Source organism: Chelonia mydas, chromosome 17 (genome assembly GCF_015237465.2).
Source record: "Chelonia mydas isolate rCheMyd1 chromosome 17, rCheMyd1.pri.v2, whole genome shotgun sequence".
Classification (NCBI taxonomy): Eukaryota; Metazoa; Chordata; order Testudines; family Cheloniidae; genus Chelonia; species Chelonia mydas.
The window spans coordinates 18,745,641-18,762,809 of record NC_051257.2 but is presented as its reverse complement, the minus strand read 5'-3'; the positions used below and the strand labels follow the sequence as shown (position 1 = coordinate 18,762,809).

Genomic DNA, 17,169 nt, shown 5'->3' with positions numbered 1-17,169 from the left:
GCGGGACCCCGAACCGAGCGGGAGCTGCCGGGCGCCCGGGACCCGCTCCTGAAGCGGGCGGGTGGGCGCGGCCAGCGACGAAGCCCCTGGTGCTGCCGGTCTCAAGCCTCTTCTGCCCCCGGGTCCTGGAGCTGATCCAGGTGCTGCGTGGAGGGAGCCGATCCCCGGCTTCTTGGCGGGACGAGACGGGGGTGGCGGGGAGGGCAGAGAAGGGGGCCCTGGCTGCTGCCCCCTCAGAAGTCTGCTGGATTTTGGTCATAGCCTAGAACGGGCCGCCCCAGAGGCCTGGGTACCCAGAGAGGACCTCGGCGTGGACAGTATGTTCTCAACACAAAACAGCCAATGTTTCCAGCACTTACTGGTCGCTATTTCTGATGACTCCATGAGGCATCAAAGACACCAGATCCACCTCTCCTGGTCACCAAGAGGTGGGCAAAACACTGCAGCTACGTGAAGGGGGCAGTGTATTTATTTGTGCAATGACCAGTGACCTCTCTAGGTCAGTGTTTTTGGTGGGGCCCTTGTAATTCACATTTGCTGCTCTAGCTCCATTTTTATATGGTCCCTCCCAAATATTTATCCTCACTATGTCCCTGTTAGGTCCCCATTTGGAAGATGAGGAACAGAGAGATTAAGGCCCAGACCCTCAAATGTACTTAGGCACCTAACTCCCATTGGTAAGCTGGGTCTAAATGACCTTGGGCAAGTCATATAGGAAGGTTGGGGGTCAGTTCCTGGCTCTGCCCGGAGTCCCAGTTCAGTGCCCTGACCACTAGCCCATCCTTCCTCTCTGCTCATGGGCTGCTCAGTCAAGGAGACTAGCTGTGTAAGTAAGGCTTATTCCTGAGAATAAGGGTTTATGGGGCAAGACCTAAGGATAGTAAAGCACCTTTCAGCTGAGGATGATCATTACAGAAGAGAGATCAGGTAATATCTTTCATTGGACCAACTTGTGTTGGTGAAAGAGCCGCTTTTGAGCTATGCAGGGCTCTTGGTTAGGTCTGGTTCACCCACCTTGTGTCTCTAATATCCTGGGACCAACAGGGCTACAACATCACTTTTACCTAAGAGATATTCAAGGTGGTGTTGTGTGGAGAGTGTGGTGACTAAGTGGAATGGGGCTTTCAGTTAAAGTCAAAGAGTATTCAGTAAAGGTTGATGACTACAGGGAATTTAAGTTAAGTGGTTGTCATTTTTGTGTTTGGGAGTAGCTGGACTCAGGGAATTTTCCGTTCATTGTTTTCTCACTCTTCTGTCACCAACCAACATTGACTGCCATTGCGTGTCTGCATGGTGATGTACTTTTCTCTCCCAAACATCGTCATCGTTTAGGCCCAGATTCACAAGGTATCTTGGCTCCTAGCTTCTGTTGAAGGCAGTGGAAGTTAAGAGTCAAAATAATTACCTGGGTGGATCTGGGCCATAACTCTTATGCTTTATAGCAACGTACAAACTAACTCACTGAGCTTCACAACACTCCTATGAGGTGAAAAAATAGTATCCTCATTCTACAGATGGAGAAACTCAGGCACCAAGAAGCAAAATGATTCACCCCAGACCACACTCTCAATTACTGGAATTAGAATTTAGAAATTTCTTTAATCTGTACTTCCTCTGCAAACTACGCTGCTTGCACTAAACAATCCAAGATACAATGGGCCTATATCCTGATTCAGGTCCTACAAGACATTGTAACCCTGAGTCATCTGTAATGATCTTTTTAAAATTCTGTTGCAGACTGGGAGTATGGAGGGGTGGTTACGATGTCTGAATCTTGCTATTCACTTGCCCCTATGTTACATCATGTGTCTTCAGCCTTCATCCTTTTTGCCATTAATGATTATTAGTCATAGCCATAATTAATATATTGGAATGTGCAAATAAAGAATAATGCCCTGATCCTGCAATGAGGTGTGTGTACAGAGACCACTGCAGCTGCAAGAAACCCCACTGGACAAAGTGGGGTTTTGTACCTTTCATTTTAACCACTGAGGTCTATGTTCATGAATACTAAGTATTCTCACCAAAAGGCCTGTTACCAGGTCAGCATATGGTATGATCCCAAACCAAACATTTCTGCATCGCGGATAAGTTAGTAGAGCACATGTCTGAAGTTTCAGCAGGGCATCGTTATCCCCTTAAGGGCAGTCAGCTGTGCACCCAGGTGTGCAATCAGGAGTGCCCAGAAGAGAGCAGTAGCACTTTCAGCTTTTAGCTTCTCTGAACTGACCATGGCAGAGTTTATTGTGGTTTTCTTGGAAATAACCACTTGTGTTGAGCTTGGAAAGGGATCTTCTGGGATTTGTTGTTCTTCTCTGCATCTCTAAAGTAGGAGCAGTACCCCAGGAGAGGTTTTGGAGGAGGGCACCATGTGCCCCTTCTGCAGCTCATCACTTGTAAGGTGAAAGGGACATCTTGCCTCACGAAGTCTACTGATGGATAATATTAATCCTCGAAGAGCCAAAGGAATTTGACTTCACGTAGGCACCCTCAGGTATGTAGCCTGAGCCATAAGCTGACTGAGAACTGATCTGCTTCCCCTTGTAAAGCCTTCTAGATCCTGTTTCTGGTTGGAGATTGCTTTTTAAACAGGGAACTGAGGTTAGCACAAGGGCCGTAGAGCTAAAGTTGTCTCCTGTGCTTGCCATGTTCTGAGGGATTTGGCTTCCCTCTTATACAGAGTTATAAGTTTCTCTCTGCAGGAACTAGATCATACTTAGTCCTGCCATGAGTGCAGGGGACTGGACTAGACGACCTCTCAAGGTCCCTTCCAGTCCTATGATTCTGTAACTCCAAGATAAGCCCTGTATTTTTGTTTCACAGGCTTTAAACATCTCGTTTTGGGAACGGGGGGCGGGGGGGGGGAAATAAGAAAACAGCTTCAATTTCTGGCCTCCAGGAACTGAAACCCTCTTGGAAGATGAGGGCCAAAACTTTGAGAAGTGTCTGCTGCCTTTCGGATGCTCAACTTGAGCCCCCTTGGTGCTGACTTTCAGAGGTGCTGAAGATCCATCGCTCCACCCAAAGTCAATGGGAACTGGGCACACTCAGCACCTCTGAAAAGGGGATGGACACCCAGAACTGCTGAAAGGTTTGGTCCAGGCCTTTTATTTTCTCAGCCCCGTTTAGGCATCAGATGTGCCTGGTGGCCAAAACACACACACACATACGCAGCACAAACACTGCAACCCACGCATGCCCCTTAATGTCTTTGCCCTGCCCTTAGGGGAGAATCCTTGACTATCAGGGGTGGAAGGGACCTCAGGAGGGCATCTCGTCCAACCCCCTGCTCAAAGCAGGGCCAATCCCCAATTTTTGCCCCAGATCCCTAAATGGCCCCCTCACGGATTGAACTCACAACCCTGGGTTTGACAGGCCAATGCTCCAACCACTGAGCTAGCCCTCTGCTATATATTGCTCTACTGCAGTGTGAGAATAACTGTCAAGCTGCTGCCTGTGTGTGGCTTGTGACTGGTATTGAGAACCCTCCACAGCTGGAGCACAGGACATCAGAAGGGCCAGATCTATGTAAATCAGTATAGCGCCATCGACTTCAGTGGCATTAGGCTGATGAAAACCCGGAGCCTCTGCTGCTTGACGCTGGCTGAAGGACTGTCCCAACATGTGGCCTTCTCCCCGCCCCCCAGCTGCCCTCTCCACGTGACTCGTGTGAAGGGAAAGCTCAGCAATAGCATAGCTTTATTCTAGAGCAATAAAGACAAGTTTTTGTCACGGATATTTTTAGTAAAAGTCATGGACAGGTCACGTGCAATAAACAAAAATCCATGGAAGCCTGTGACCTGTCCCTGACAAAAGGGGTAGGCGGGTTCAGCCACCACTGCTGCTTGGGCTCCCGGGTCCCCCACCGCTGCAGTGTGTGGGAGCTGTGGGGTCCCACTGCCCCTGGGGCTCGGCTGCTACGGGGTACTCTCACCCCCAGGGCAGCTGGAGCTGCAGGGGCCGCCGGCCGCGGCTGGGCAACTGCAGGGTCTCCTCCACCACCAAGGTGGGAGCTGCGAGGGTGGGGCTGGCTTGGCGCTCCTGCCTGGGGCAGAAAATGTCAGAAAGGTCGATAAAAGTCATGGATTCACTCCACTTCAGGGCAGTAATATACTTTCCTCACAGGAGTGTTTTGAGGCCTAATTAATGTTTGTCAGGAGCATGGAGATACATGCCTGAATGTGTTTGTTGCAAAATCAGGCTACTTTGGAGTAAGCACAATATCTGTGGCATTTCCTTCTGGCCCCTTTGCTTGGGCCATTGATTCTCCCCCAAAAAGCATCTTCCCCCATTCATGTACATCTAAATATTTAAAGAAAATATTAGACAATCAATAGCCTCTTAGTCTGAGATTTCATTACGGGTTTCATTGCACTTGGTATTTATTGCCTTGGGAGTGCTGGGGTCTGCTACGTTTGGTGGTAACTGTAAGGAGACAATGCTTTAGCCCTATTGTTCACACAGGAGATCAACTGGCGCTAAACAAAGGTTTGACAAGTTATCACTGGTGTAGCTACCTCATGTTCCATCCTGCAGGGGGAGATTTCAGCACCAAATTAATCCCCATCCTGATAACTAGAGCAGTGGTATCTCTGAAAGGTCGTGCAGGGTGAGCACTGCCTGTCCTTCTTTGAAACTGATACACCAGGGGTTCTCAGCCTGGGGTATCACAAACCAGTGTCAGAGGGTCCTGGCTGTAGCAATCTGCATGGAACTTGGAGGAAAGAGTTTGGAGGAGGAACCGGGAAGCTAGTCTGTATGCGCATGGCTGGAATACTACCTGCCGTGGTAGCACTGCTTAACAAAGAGCTGGTTTAGTTTTAGAAACATGGAGTCCTCAACCTCTGCTACATGAAACAATGACCATTCTGCTCTTCTCATATTGCTAAGTGGGATTGAGTTGGGGGGATCCCAGCTAGATGTGAAAGCGGCTTCAGGGGTGGATAGTGCAGGATCGAACCCTACCTGTTTGCATACTGCTGTGGAAAGAATCCCTTTTTCAGCTGCACGGAGGTCAGGGATGCGTCTTATGTTCTAAGCCATCCACATTTTGGGCTGTCCCAATTTTCACATGTACATTAAGCCCAAGTGTCATCTTTATAGTACCCTAGATATGTCACCATGTGGATTAATTGAAATTCTGGTCATGGTGAATATATTTATGTGCCACTCTAGGCCCACTTACTGAGGGCCTGATCCCAAGTCACGGAGGTCACTGGAAGTCCTATTGACCTCCAATAGTCATATGAACCCTTCACCAGAACTCTCTTCATAGTCTCAATCTGTAAAGGCTTCTGCACAGTGCTATTCACTTCAAATGCTGCTTTTCTCCCCCTGGGATCCTATTACCATAAGAACTTTTAAAAATCCCCAGCTTTTATTAAACATCACTCAAGAGCAAACATGGCTTTTTTTTTAAAGCTTAAAGTAAATGCCCTGAATAAAGAATATGCAGTGTTGTTGTAACCGCATTGGTAGCGGGATATTAGAGAGACAGGCTGGGTGAGGTAATAGCTTTTGTTGGACCAACTGCTGTATTTAGCTGTGACACTGTGAGTACATTTCCCAGATCTGAAGACAAGCTCTGTGTAAGCATGAAAGTTTCTCTCTCTCACCTACAGAGGTTGGTCCTCACCCACCTTGTCTCTCTGAATAAGGAGAGCAGTTCTGATTCGGCAGATAGCTCGGTGGCTGCCATATGCTAGCGAACTCTGAGCTCGCACTCCGAAGAGTTGTTAAAAGGGGCTTACTTGCTTACTAGAGGGATGGTTCTGCTGGGATAATATGCATGCTTCTCTCGTGCCTTCACTTCACAGACATCGTGACTTGTGCCTCACAACATCCGGTGAGGTCTGCAGTCAGCTGTTCTCACTTCTCAGATGGACAAGTCACAGGAAGTTTGGACAGGAGGGAGTGGTAGAGTTGGGTGGAGAATGATCATTCCAGTTCAAGGAGATTTTTGAGATCTGGTTTTGTTCCAGTTCCTAACAAAACCCCCAAATTACAAAATTTTCCTAAATGGAATTACCATTCTCTGCCTAGCCCTGCTGGGAGCCCTGTCTCCAGGGCATGGCACCTGGTGGGCTACTCTGCAGTTTGGGACACTGTGCCCTGGGCTGATGAAGAACTGGGAGCCAGGGCTTCCAGGCTCTCGGCTTCCATAGCCTGGCTGCTGGCGGGTGAGCCGGCAGGAAACCAGGCAGGTTTCAAAACTTGTCTGGCAGGTAGGGTTCCATCAGACGCCTGCCTGGCTTCTGGCAGAACTTTCTCAAAATGGACACAATCCTGCAGTGTTTTTTTTTTTTTTAATTTTGCTAATTCAGCAAATTCTGTTTCATTTTTTTTTCCTGATCACGAGAGTGAGTGGTCAGCTGAGAGCTTGTGTAAGGAACTGAGGAAGAGGAAATTTTTAAAGTCAGTGTTTGGCTGTATCAAGGTCTCCGAGAGCCCAGTGGCTTGTGCATGCCAAGGGAGCAGAGAAGGGAAGCCCCCCCACTGTCTCTTTTAGAAGGGATAAGGGTTGCCTCAGGTGCTCAAATGCTAGTTGTGTCAGGGGCATGACTAAGTCAGGAGGTGCAGGTTAAGGTGTAGAAACATCAGTCCCTACAATCTGAGCTCCCTGAAAACTGACTACATGCAGGAAAGGGACTCACCTGCCCACGGGCTGAGCTGTCCGCTAGAGAGAACTGGGACTTGCTGAAGACTTGCCCAGGGGGTGAGGAAAGTTGTGGGGGAAGAGGTGGGCAGGATTGGGGCGCAGGTTTCAGGGTGGGGCTGAAATGGGTGTGACCTTCTTGGAGAGAAGTTGTCATACAGCACCCAACAAAACTGGGGCTGTACATCATGAGACAACCAGAAGAAAGCAGGTGTCAGGCTGAGGCAACGAAGACTCAGAAAGGGGCTCCCTTACCCTCTCTTAACAGGGTCTGTGAACCTTAGGGGGTGGGGTGGGATGACTTCACTGAGGTGCCAGCTCACCTCATTCCCCCAGCGATGAACTCGAGAGGCCAGTACCTAGGAGTGGAGCCCTCTCTGTGCTAGTCAGGGTCAGCATTGTGCTCTGCGTGCTCTCCAAGAACCCTCAGGGACTCCGCTGGCACTGTTCTTAACCTCATGCTTGATCTTTTGTCTCTCTCCAGGAATTGTGAATTGCTTTTCGGCTCCAGAGGCTGCTCTCCAGGAAGGCGTCGGGGTGTAAGAGTGTGATCTGGTAAGTGGCTTTCGATAAGGATAGTTAAACACTACAAAACTAAGACACAGAGCCCTGTTGATAAGTGTAAGGGCCTTTCTCTTCCTGGCCACTAATACTGCTGGTTTTGGGATTAATATGGAGGAATTTTTGAGGACTGAGATTACTGATCATCGGGAGATGTGTCCACTGATAACAGGTGACCACGAGGCTTTGCTGGAGGGCTGGCAGATCAAAATGGCCTGGATAATGGGAGTGACATGGCTTTATGGAAGTGCGTATACCTCAAAAGTTGCTCCACTGAAACGTTTGGTTTGAGAGGCAGTGTGGTCTAGTGGACAGGCCACTGGACTGGGACTCAGGAGCCCTGGATTGTACTTCTGGCTCTGCCACTGATTTGCTGTGTGATTTTGGGCAAGTCACTTCCCTTTGTTTACCCTCTGACTTTTTGTCTTTCCATTTAGACTGAAAACTTTTCAGGGCAGGTACAAACTATGTGGATGCTATGGTGCCCGCTCCAGTGGTGGCCCAATCTTGATTGGGGCCTTTTAAGGTCTAGGCACTACTGCAATATAGATAAAAATGAGCTATTTACTCTAGGTTATACTGGCTTCGATTTGTGCACCTATTTAGGTTTCTAGATTGGAGCAGCTGTCATTCTCAGCTGTTTTGGTAAATTTGTTTAGTTTGGTATTTAGAGGGGTTTATATACATGTTTTGCTTCTCATAGTTCCACCAGCTTTTCACTGTACTTTCTATGTCATTTTGTGGAGCCTGTTAGAGAAAAGTTTATTAGGATCCAGTTGCATGGTCACTATATATAATCAATCAGCTAAGCACATTCGGCTGATCCCATGGAGCCTTTTCCCCTCTCTGTAGGGCAGGCGTCGATTCATATTCTCGGATACGTAGGAGAAAGGGGACGTCCACAGAGGGATGCTGTATTTTGGTTTAAATGCTGCTTCTCATGCCAGTAATAATCACGTGCAATTCTAGAGAGGAAGCATGGCCTTGTGGTTAAGACATGGGACTGGGACAGACTTCCTGCGTGACCTTGGGCATGTCCCTTCATCACTGTGTCTCATGTCCTCCTGTGTAAAATGCGGATCAGAATCCTTTCTTTCTCACACCCTTTTGCTATCTTGCCTATTTCGACTGTAAGCCCTTCAGGGCAGGGACTGTCTTACTATATGTACGTATAGTGCCTAGTGCAAGCAAACTTGGTTGCGGTCTCCAGATGCTACTGTAATATAAACGATAATCTTACTTCCTCCCTAAAGACTCTACTAGAACTAGTCAAACAATTTCCATCCAAGGGTCATTGACAGAAAATGGTTATTTTGTTGATGTGGAAACTTCCAGGGGAAATGTCCTGTTTTTGCCAATAAATACATAAAATAAATATTGTGACAAACCGGTTTTTCTTATGCTTGGAATTTGCTGTGGGGGTGTGGTCGTGGAGAACTAGTTTTCTGCTCAGCTCTACTAGATGTGTTTGGCTGACTTCTACCCTTGTGGTTTTGGGTGGTAGTTGGTGGGTTGGGTTTTTTTTTTTTTTTTAACCCCTGGTTTCACTTCTTCAGTTTAGAACAAGATTTTTGTATAAAGCAACTGACAACCTATCTCTTGACCTTCCCCTCTGTGGTGTTGCTTGCTGTACTAGATCTAACTTTAATAGTAACCCCTGATAGTTTAAAATTTATATATATTTTTGCCTATTTGGTAAAGCGCCATATATCCCTCTGGTACCATATTTAAAAACACCAAACAAACCTAGTAACTACCAAAGCTTACAAAAGTCCTTTCCAAGCACAGCTGTAAAATCACTGTCAGACCTTTGAAAAATCATGTTACCGAGAGCCTAAAAATGGATTTAAGGACCTAATTTTAGGTATCTGCATTTGGCCTGAGTGTATGCAAAACAGTAATGTGGAGTGGTCAGTTTAACTTTTTCCCATAAGTTTTTTCCTCATAATTTCATTAGGAACTATGTTCACAGTAGAAGGATACAGTTCACAAGTCCCTCCCCTCCCAAAGTGTTGTAAAGCATTTGTTTAAAAGTAAAATGCTAAGGGCCACACTTGAATAGCAATAAGCTGTTTTGGGGACCCAATCCAAACCCCAGTGGAGTCAATGAAAAGCTTCCCGTTGTCTGCAGTGGGCTTTGCTTCCAGCGCTTGGTGCACATCTCTTGTGATGAAGATGTTGTGGGCCTGCTCTTCCTTTTGCACTGTTTTTATAACTCCACTGATTGCAATGAAGAGTTACTCCTGATTGACACCGGTATGAGGTCAGGATCAGACCCTCCTTCATACTTGGGTATCATGGCTCCTACAAAGCACACACCAATAGCGGGCTAAAGAACATCCTAGTGTAGCAATAAATCACTATCCTGGATTCATAGCTAAACGCTTTCAAGGAATACACTTGTAAGTAGAGCAAAGTGTAACATGTTGAAACACAGCCTTCTGTTAAATGGTCATTGAATAAACCTAATATCTGCTTACTTCTGCCAATTCTAATTATAGAGCTAATTTTTGTCTTATTAAAAAAACCAAAACCCTAAAAACCTCTACAAGGAATACACTTAGTGCAGCAAGCCTATGGAAGAAGCGGTGGCTGGACTTTCACTTTGAGCTTGGTGTGCACGTGAAATCTTTTGCCTAAAAGCATCTGTGGGCCCAGACAACCCCAACAGTGGCAGATTTTTCCAGTGTGTGCTGCGGCTTTGGTGCTGCTCTGGTCACCACAAAGATGTGGTTTGATTTTATTCTTCCCTTGGGGTTGGGCTGGTATTTTGTCTCTCTCATTGTTCCCCCACCCCCCTTCTCGTTTAATGAAAGAGACACTGAGGCTGGGTCCGAACTCGAGAGAACTTCTACCTTCCCTGCGTGAATAACTTCAGAAGAGCTGTTGACTGAAGCTTCAGGAGAGAAGCTGAAGCAGAAGGAAGAATTTGTGTACTTGGGAAGTACACTTAGGATATATTAACACTGAAATAAAACACCCATGGCTGATTCAGGTCTGAAGACTTGAGCTCTGGCTGTAGGGCTATGAAATTGCAGTGCAGACATTCAAGCTTGGGCTGGAGCCTGAGTTCTGAGACCCTCCCCTCTCATGGCGTCCCAGAGCCTGACCATCAGCCTAAGCCTGAATGTCTGCACTGCAATTTTATAGCCCTGCAGACCCAAGTCAGTTGACATGGGTCAGAAGTGGGTGTTTAGTTGCAGAGAAGACATACCCTAAGTGCTACTGGAGAGAGATCTGGGAATTGAAAAGAATAACCCAGGGTACATGGGCGGGAGTGGAAAAAGGTAGCAGGAGTATTGTGGGACCAGCAATTAAATAAAACTGCAAGGACAAGTGTATGCTGCATGTGTTCGTCCCTGCCTGCTATATGGTTTGGAAATGGTGGGTCTTATGGAGCTAGCAAAAAAAAATAACATACTGAGAAGACTGGCAGGCAAGCGGAGGGTAGACAGAGTACGCACAGATGTTAGGGGGAAGATGAACTTGGGATTCTGTGACAGATAGGCCAGAGAGCACATGTTTGAGGTGGTCTGGGCATAAGAATGGGAAAAGAACAACCAACCAAAAAAAAATTGGCGGAAGAGGATAGCAAGAAAGGATGTGGAAGACAGAGGACACGATGGAAAGACTGTCAAGAGAAATCCTGAAGAGAAAAGGACTGGAACTCCAAGACTTACAAACCCATGCGATGGACCAGATGGAGTGGCGAAGATTCATGGCCATCTCCGACCCCGTGTAAATGGGAAAAGGAGTCGTGAAGTGAGACTTTGGCTTGGTCTGAACTTAGAGTTTTAACAGGCATAATTATGTTGGTAGGAGTGTGAGGTTTTTTTGTTTTTTTAAGAAACATACATATTTTTGCCAACCTACTTATGCCAGTAAAAGCCCCAGCATAGATAGAATTATACTAGCCTAGTTTTTTGCTTCCCTGAGCTGGCAAAGTTAACACAGCAACACTTTTAAGTGTAGACAAGGGCTAAGAAACATGGTAACATCACTTGTCTCAGGGTACGGCTACGCTGCAGTCAGAGGTGTGGGTGCAGTTTAGGTAGGCACACCCATGCTAGCGTTCTTCTAGCTAGCATAGCGAAGACCCTGGGGCAGGGCCCGGGTGCGGGCTAGCAACATGAGTACGTGCCTAGGGTTCTGGGAGGGCTTGTACAGCCCATGCTCGAAGTTGTGCAGCTGGCATCTTCACTGCTGCTTATCCCTGAACTAGCTAGACTAAAGCAAGCACAGTTATGTCTCCATGAGCTGCAATCACCCCTCTGATCATAGGGTAGCCTTACCCTAGGTTAGTGGGAAAGGAACCCTAGTGCTACCACTCCAGTGGGAGCTTGTTGGCTTTAAACACCCAAAGAGGAAAGATGGTCTTCGTGGTAAGGCCATTCTGGAAATCTGGATTTAATTTTCAGCCTTGCTACAGACACCCTGTGTGATTTTGTTTTTGGACAAGTCACTTAATCGCTCACTGCCTCAGTTTCCTGTCTATAAAAAGGCAATATGATCCCACCCTTTGTCTTGTCTATTTAGATTGTAAGGAATTTGGAGCAGAGAATATTTTACTATGTGTCTATGCAGCATCAAGCACAATGGTGCCCTGATCTTGGCTGGAGGTCTTTGGCACTACTAGAATAAAAATAGGGTAGTAGGTGTTTAATGTAATTGGGTGTGTCATGGGGAGACGTATCTGATCCATATTGGGATGGGTACAAGCTAAATGAATATTAAAGGAGAGGTTTCCGAGTAGCAGCCGTTAGTCTGCATTCGCAAAAAGAAAAGGAGTACTTGTGGCACCTTAGAGACTAACAAATTTATTTGAGCATAAGCTTTCGTGAGCTACAGCTCACTTCATCGGATGCATTCAGTGGAAAATACAGTGGGGAGATTTATATACGTAGAGAACATGAAACAATGGGTGTTTCCATACACACTGTAACGAGAGTGATCAGGTAAGGTGAGCTATTACCAGCAGGAGAGCGGGGCGGGGTGGGAACCTTTTGTAGTTATAATCAAGGTGGGCCATTTCCATCAGTTGACAAGAACGTCTGAGGAACAGTGGAGGGTGGGGGGAAATAAACAAGGGGAAATAGTTTTACTTTGTGTAATGACACATCCACTCCAAGTCTCTATTCAAGCCTAAGTTAATTGTATCCAGTTTGCAAATTAATTCCAATTCAGCAGTCTCTCGTTGGAGTCTGGTTTTGAAGTTTTTTTTGTTGAAGAATTGCAACTTTTAGGTCTATAATCGAGTGACCAGAGAGATTGAAGTGTTCTCCGACTGGTTTTTGAATGTTATAATTCTTGACGTCTGATTTGTGTCCATTTATTGTTTTACGTAGAGACTGTCCAGTTTGACCAATGTACATGGCAGAGGGGCATTGCTGGCACATGATAACTTAGGTAGATGTGCAGGTGAACGAGCCTCTGATAGTGTGGCTGATGTGATTAGGCCCTATGTTGGTGTCCCCTGAATAGATATGTGGACACAGTTGGCAACGGGCTTTGTTGCAAGGATAGGTTCCTGGGTTAGTGGTTCTGTTGTGTGGTGTGTGGTTGCTGGTGAGTATTTGCTTCAGGTTGGGGGGCTGTCTGTAAGCAAGGACTGGCCTGTCTCCCAAGATCTGTGAGAGTGTGGGTCGTCCTTCAGGATAGGTTGTAGATCCTTGATGATGCGTTGGAGAGGTTTTAGTTGGGGGCTGAAGGTGATGGCTAGTGGCATTCTGTTATTATCTTTGTTGGGCCTGTCCTGTAGTAGGTGACTTTTGGGTACTCTTCTGGCTCTGTCAATCTGTTTCTTCACTTCAGCAGGTGGGTATTGTAGTTGTAAGAATGCTTGATAGAGATCTTGTAGGTGTTTGTCTCTGTCTGAGGGGTTGGAGCAAATGCGGTTGTATCGTAGAGCTTGGCTGTAGACAATGGATCGTGTGGTGTGGTCTGGGTGAAGGCTGGAGGCATGTAGGTAGGAATAGCAGTCAGTAGGTTTTCAGTATAGGGTGGTGTTTATGTGACCATCGCTTATTAGCACCGTAGTGTCCAGGAAGTGGATCTCTTGTGTGGACTGGTCCAGGCTGAGGTTGATGGTGGGATGGAAATTGTTGAAATCATGGTGGAATTCCTCAAGGGCTTCTTTTCCATGGGTCCAGATGATGAAGATGTCATCAATGTAGCGCAAGTAGAGTAGGGGCATTAGGGGACGAGAACTGAGGAAGCGTTGTTCTAAGTCAGCCATAAAAATGTTGGCATACTGTGGGGCCAGCGGGTACCCATAGCAGTGCCGCTGATTTGAAGGTATACATTGTCCGCAAATGTGAAATAGTTATGGGTGAGGACAAAGTCACAAAGTTCAGCCACCAGGTTTGCCGAGACATTATCGGGGATACTGTTCCTGACGGCCTGTAGTCCATCTGTGTGGAATGTTGGTGTAGAGGGCTTCTACATCCATAGTAGCCAGGATGGTGTTTTCAGGAAGATCACCGATGGATTGTAGTTTCCATCTCCGTTTGTGTAGAGTAGGAAAAGCTTCCCAGCATGAAAGTACTGCTGTTCGCTAGTGACTAGTTTTGGGGGAACGCTTGTGCTATATATTCAGAGTGTAAATCGGTTTCCATCCTAATTAACTGTCTTAGCACCAGGACTGGACTAAAATGAGAGGAGCCAGTGATCCAAGGGCTACTCAAGCTCCATCCTGCTTGATGCCTTGGTCATCTTTTGTTGTTGTTTATCTCTCTCTGAGTCTTGGCCTCTCCCTGGGTGGGCTACATGTTAATCCAGTGGCTCTCAACCTTTCCAGGCTACTGTACTCCTTTCCGGTGTCTGATTTGTCTGGCATACCCCCAAGTTTCACCTCCCTTGCTTACAAAATCGGACATAAAAATACAAAAGTGTCACAGCACGCTAGTACGGAAAAATTGCTAACTCTCGTTTTTACCATATAATTATAAAATAAATCAATTGGAATATAAATATTGTTCTTACATTTCAGTGTAGAGTATATCGAGCAGTCTAAAAAAGTCATTGTCCGTCTGACATTTTAGTTTGTACTGACTTTGCTAGTGCTTTTTATGTAGCCTGTTATAAAACTAGGCAAATACCTAGGTGAGTTGATGTACCCCCTTGAACACCTCTGCGAACCCCCAGGGGTACGCTGCTTGAGAACCATTATGTTAAACTATAAGGTGACACAGGGAGGGCTCAACGACAAAGTGGTCTCTAACTTTGGCTCCTTGTTCAGGTACGTGTGGCCTGATTTCCAGTGGTGCTGAGCCCACTCAAATAGCCACGTCCAAACCTTTGCAAGTTTGGGCCTGCCTGACCGTAGAAACAATAATAATGCTTTAATCCATACTGCTAGAGAACCTGGAGTCTTAAGAGCTTAAAACAGTTTTAAAATGTTAATTAAGCCTCAAACCCCCATGTGAGGCTGGTGAATATTATCCACACTTTACAGATGGAGAAACTGAGTCACACGGGTGAAGCAATTTGCTCATGGTCACCCAGGATGTGAGTGGCTGAGTAAATGGGTCCCTGGATTCCTGGCTCTGTTATACACACTCCCTTTAAATCAAAAATCTACACTTCTCCTGCTTTTTTTAAGCCAGTAGAAATGTGTTTAACTGTGTAACGGTGGGCTCCCATACCAATGCAATTACAAAGGAGGTTGTTTGTCAGCAAACTTAGCTGCTCAGAAATTCCAATTGTAATCTTATTTTCAGAATCATTTCATGGTTTAGACACGGTAAAATGTACTGCATATGTGATCTTTCAGGACGGCAAGTCAGGCAAATAGATGCAGTTTTTCCTCTTGGAGTAATGAAAATGGTGGTTACAGTAGCAAATTGTCCAGGAATAGTCCCACGTGTTCTTTTCTCCTCTCAGAGAAACCAAGCGACTGTATCTCAACCCGTGTGCTGTGGAAACCTGTCATAGGCAGGTGGGGGATAATCGAAGATGGCAATTTACTCGCTGGATATAAAACTTAGTAGTAATTGACTTTTCCAGAGCATCTCAAATACATGGATCAGCGTTTTCACAGAATTAAAGAGTATAGGAACTGAATGATAGCCAATCTCTGTCTATAAGGAACCTCCTTTCAAGTGCTGAAGGTTCTATGCATCAAAGAAATGTAAAAGACCACAGGCTAACCTCAGTTGTAAACCAGAAGGGTGGCTGTAATGATATGGTAGAAAAGATCAACCAGAAGGCCTTTTCCTCATAGGTAACCAGACTGAGGTTTCTGTTACAATTAGAAAGTAACCAGAAAAAAATCTCTCCTGTATGATGTCCGTCGATCCCTGGGTGCAGAGCATGTCCCTTTCAAATGCATCCTTCTCTTCTCCCAAGAAAACTGCAAAAAATGTCTAGCCTAAATTGGGGAGCAAGTGGGGAAATCGGCTGGTGGCCTATCATGGCACAAGAGGTGAAGTGGGGAGCTGGTTTGGATCCAGCCATCAAACATGCGCACAAAGGATAATCCAGGCTCATGCCGCACACCAGTCCAGTGAGATAATTGGGGTTTCCAGACAACTATGGAGAGTAAATTGAAGGCCAATGCAAAGCAACTGGCAGACAAGCTAATGTCCCAGGACAGGGAGGCGCGGGGGGCAAGAACAGAATCAACAGGACTTACAAGTAAAGCTGAGTGAATAAGTGGATTTTTCGGTTCAGCCATCCTATCCCCCTCAAAACAAAACTGAAATTGTTTTTGTGGGGGTGGGGAGTTGGCAAGACAAAACACCAAAAAAAAAAAAAAATTATTTGGGTCAAACAATGTTTTGAATGTTGAATAAAAGTGGACATTTTTGAGGTTTGAGTTTTTTTACCAAAATTATTTGTTGAAGTCACCACTTGTGACTGAAAGGAAACATTCCAACCGAGAAACTGGTTGTGATGGGAACCAGTCTACTGCCAGCAATGAGAGAGACGAGGCTGCTCCAGAGACTGGAATACTTACAGGACTCTGTATGGTAGGGGGCTGAAAGCCGGCTAGTCATCCATAGACCTGATGGTAAAGGCCATGCCACACAGGGCCATACAGCAAGAGTCTGATCTAACACCCACCGAAGCCTTTCCATCAATCTGAATAGGTTTTGGATCAGGCCCTAAAATTGTGATTTATGGATCATTATCAGCTCCCACAATCTTTAGCACGCACTTCTCAATGCCTATAGAAAAGAATGTGGAGCGAGGATCCCCCTGTCCGAGGGAGAAGCATTTAAGAAACAAATATGATGAACTGAAGAGGGCAGGTCTTGAGAACAAGGTGAGCTGGCAGCAGCTCCTGTGATCATTGTGAATAAAAAGCTGTTTAATTCTTAATCAACTCCTGCAGACTTCTGTTGCAGCCTGACACAAGCCAGAGTGGTCTTAGCAGGCTACATCCTGCTCAGAGGGCAGCTGAGTTTGTGGTGCTCTCTCCACAGCAGTGATTGCCCAAACTTCACCTGCATGTGTGAAAAAGGCCATTGAAGCTGTGTGAGAAATTGTGTGTGTGTGTGTGTTTGGGGGGGGTTAGGTAATCCCCTGATCGTCTTGCAGTATAAAAAATTAATTCCCATCCTTTTCCCCCCTCAAACGCCTGCAGTTCCGTTCCCCTGCTGTGCCCCAGATCCTCCATGTTTTAACATCTGTTAGGGAGTGTATTGTGTGACCTTAGGGTGTCGGCTCCAGCTGTGAAGAAAGCAGACACTGATATTTCTGACTGACGCGGGGGAAGAGTCTGGCCTCCCTGGCTGCACTGGTTTCTACACTGATCAGTGGGAGGATTTGCTCCCACCCCTTCTCGGCACTCTTGTTCTATACTGATGCCCAAGTGAATGCTGATCTATTGGATGCGGGGCCGGGGGCGGTGAGAGGGGCTCTCACTTGGGGATCAATAGAGTCTTATGATCAATCAAGTGATTTTGAGAGTTTCCATCTCACCTTTATTGTAATCCGGTGAGTGAACTAGG

At 46.3% G+C, this 17,169-nt stretch overlaps 1 long non-coding RNA gene across 1 annotated transcript in view; it reads left to right on the top strand.

Moving 5' to 3' along the window:
* Window positions 1–135: 135 nt before the first annotated feature.
* LOC119563883 overlaps window positions 136–17,169 on the top strand; it is a 126,050-nt gene continuing 109,016 nt past the window's right edge. Inside the window, exons 1-2 of the long non-coding RNA XR_005222638.2 lie at window positions 136–428; window positions 7,140–7,210. This is a non-coding gene — a long non-coding RNA (uncharacterized LOC119563883). The remainder of the gene's footprint in view (window positions 429–7,139; window positions 7,211–17,169) is intronic.